At 38.7% G+C, this 3743-nt stretch overlaps 1 pseudogene; it reads right to left on the bottom strand.

The window, feature by feature from the left end:
* Positions 1-421: 421 nt before the first annotated feature.
* Positions 422-1498, bottom strand: LOC133099707 (zinc finger protein 148-like; annotated as a pseudogene).
* Positions 1499-3743: the final 2245 nt, after the last annotated feature.

Genomic DNA, 3743 nt, shown 5'->3' with positions numbered 1-3743 from the left:
AAAGTATACTCAGATTCCCTGCTGACGTGCCATGACTATGCTGAAAAACTTGGAAACAGTATGAGTAAATTTCACACAATTACTAATCTCCTAAGAATGTACAATGTTATCAGTTAGGAAACAGTTGTGCGAAAGTCTTTCTTTTTTCCTTTTAAGTTTGGTGTAGGTGGAATAGCAAGTTTAAAACAAATCTGATCTAAAACAAATAATGCATTGCTTCTATAAAGGTGACAACATGTAAGGCAGTTCAAAGAATGCTAACTAACCAAACAAAATGCAGTTATTGGATTATCTTGCTATTCATATCAGCTTAACTTGTTTTAACGCATTGCTCTTAAATCCGTACAGCACTCCATTTTACAGGGTAACCCCACTCTTGATTAATCTGTTCTAAAGTGCCAGTATTATTTACACATTTTTTTTAGCCAGAAGTCTGGCCAGTTGTGGCATCAGATGAGGATGTCATCCTAGCTCTATTGTCATTTACATTCACCAAGGGAAGTTCTGGAAGTTCAGCACTTGTCCCTGGTCCCCGAAGGTTCACCTGTCCATTGGCAGTGCTAAACTGAGGAGCTATTCCAGCTCTGGATCCGTGATATGGAGCACGGAAAAGAGCTCATTTGATAAGCTTGGTGGACAGACTGAGCCTCAGCTTTCTTCTGAGAAGTCACTTGATCCAAAAAGTTCTGTGTTGATGTGGCAGAAGCATGGTTTGTCGCATCACCTGTAAACAGTATTCACACTGGTAAGGTTTTTCTCCACTATGAGTTCTCTCATGCCTTTCCATATGATATTTTTGAATGAATCTCATACCACATTCATCACAGCGAAATGTTTTTCACCAGTATGAATCTTCTCATGTCTCTGTAGCAGGTACTTCTGTATGAAACGCATGTCACATTGAAATGGTTTTTCACCTGTATGAATGAAGACATATCTCTGTAAGTGATAGTTCATTCTAAAGGCAGCATTGCAGCGCTCACAAACATGAGATTTAGGGGGTTTCCAACCAAGTGATCCATCTTCATTTATTGTAAGGATTTTTGCAGGAGAACGTTGTTTCCATTTCTTCTTTTTCTGTAAGTCTACTGGCTCTCTGATTTGTTTTTTGTCTCTCATCAGTTGCTCAGATACATCAGTAAAAGTAATTTCCTGCTTTACACTTATAGGGACATTAAGTGCATACTGTAGTCCTTGAGGAAGTCTTTCATGTGTTTCCATCTGCGCTTCATCATTTTTCACTGTCTCCTCATGGACCATGAGTTCATCATGAGATATCATATCCTGTTGTCTCATTTCACTTTCTTGTTAACACTTCATCTGCAGCAAGGATCTCCTGGTGAGGCATACTCCGATCTTGAAGCACTGACTCCTGCAGCTCTCCAGACACGGTAGACTGGCCAGACACTCCACCCATTACAACCATTGCCCTGGAAGACTGCATTTCATCCATGCGGCCACATTTAAATAATCCTTCCAGTTTGTCCTCAATGTTCATGCTTACGTATAACTGCCTGAGACTAATGTAAAAATGAAGACTTCAAGGAAGGGAATGCTGTAGAATTGAAAAAGAAATCATGGTTGAATTTCTACCTTTCATAGGCTTCAGAGACCCACAGTACCACCTCAATCACGTATGCCATCCAATTCCTCTATAAAATAGGTCAGGCAAATGCCCATCCTGCCAGATCACTTGGCCGAATTTCCAAGCTGTTGATTCCTCCCTCTATCCGCCGGTGGGTGCCGAGGTCACTGACTGCAGGTGGTGGCAGCTGCAACCTTTCTAGGGGCCTTAAGAGGAGGGGAAGGGGGAGGGGGGAGAACTTTTGCTGTGGTAGCTTCATCAACAGCTCCCACCCCTGCGCCCTTCTCCTCTTCCTCCCCGTTAATATATGTTAGCCGTTTGTTTATCAAATATTTTCCTTCATCTACCAATAAAATTACAAGTTGTTTTTGTTTCTTTAATTCATTAGCATAACGCAGTACATTAGATGATACCTTAAAACTCAATAATCCACATGTTCTTGGGGTAATATGCCCTAGGAATTAATTATTATTGTAATTTGAACTGATTTACTAGTATTTTTAAGGTTTTTTTTTTTTAAAAGAGCACCACCTTCTATTTATTTATTTACTTACTTATCTATTTATTTATTTATTTATTTATTTATTTATGGCTGTGTTGGGTCTTCGTTTCTGTGCGAGGGCTTTCTCTAGTTGCGGCAAGTGAGGGCCACTCTTCATCGCAGTGCGCGGGCCTCTCACTATCGCAGCCTCTCTTGTTGCGGAGCACAGGCTCCAGACGCGCAGGCTCAGTAGTTGTGGCTCACGGGCCTAGATGCTCCGCGGCATGTGGGATCTTCCCAGACCAGGGCTCGAACCCGTGTCCCCTGCATTAGCAGGCAGATTCTCAACCACTGCGCCACCAGGGAAGCCCATTTTTAAGGTTTTTTACATCAGTATTCACAAATGAGAGAATATATAACTTTCTCTTTTTTATATATCATTTTAAAGTTTATATATTACTGTAATGCTTTCTTAGTAGATTAAGGAAGTTATGGATTTTACTTTTAAAATTAAAAACAATAATAAAAACTTTGCACTTGAACTAAAGAAAAAGTTGGGAACCAGGACGCAAGTTCAGGTTGGTCTCATGAAAGCCCATGATCTAACAACTAAATAGGAATAACACAAATAATGAAAGTGTGAAATGAAATATTGGAAATACTGTAAGACAGCATCAAAGTAGATAGTAACTAGACTTTAGACTACTTGAGCTTAAGTATTCTTTTTACTCATGTTTGTCACTCCGAGAAGTAACACTCACTAGGCACATAGCAGGAATTTCATCAATGTTGTAGGTGGAATTAATGATTAGATGGTTGGGTCGATAATTTAAAAAAGGATGTGTACATTGGGTGTCAGGAAAGACTTCATGAAACAGCAGATAACACTTGATGTGGACCTAGTCAAGAAAATAATATTTTTGATACTTTACCGTTGCTGGGTAAGAATTACTCATAGTAGAGAGAAAAGAATGTGTGAATGAATGGAGGCTGTATCGTCTAAGGGTATTCGGAGAATAAGTAGTAATCTAGATTGTTTTATGTTTAGAATACCAGTGCAGTAGAAGCATCTTTCCAAAATCATCATTAACTTTTGAAATAATCAATATTTTAAAAAATCACAATACCTTACTTCCTTCAAAAGTGTTTGCTCAACTGTACACGTTCTCACTGAAATGATCATCCTATTAATCTTTGCAACACCCCCACTAAGCACCCCTAATCCTTCTTATCCTGTTCTCTATGTATATGTCATTTTTCCTCATAGCATTTAATCACTTTTGAACCTCCTGTGTTGTTTACTTATTTCATCCATAATTTCCCACACCAGAATATAAGTTCCAAGAGGGCTCTATTTTTCACTGGAGAACAAAATTATTTTTCGAGTGCCCAGAAGAGTACCTAGTACACAGTAGAGATTCAGAAAATATTTTGATGAATCCGCATTTAACAGATGAGGAAATTTAGACTCATAATACATTAGTTACCTGAGTTTTCATACCTATGGTTGTCTCAGTCCTCATTTTTGTCATACACCAGAAACTGAGTTCCTTAATGCCTTTTGATACTACCTCTTTTTAAGAAAAGCTTCTTCAAGCTGTCTTTATTCCTAAGCCATAAATTGAACTCACTATCCTGACTATAGTTGTTTAGGTTTGAGTCAATGACCCATCAAAA

The sequence above is a fragment of the Eubalaena glacialis genome, chromosome 1 (genome assembly GCF_028564815.1).
Source record: "Eubalaena glacialis isolate mEubGla1 chromosome 1, mEubGla1.1.hap2.+ XY, whole genome shotgun sequence".
In the NCBI taxonomy this organism is placed as follows: domain Eukaryota; kingdom Metazoa; phylum Chordata; class Mammalia; order Artiodactyla; family Balaenidae; genus Eubalaena; species Eubalaena glacialis.
This window is presented reverse-complemented; position numbering and strand designations above follow the sequence as displayed.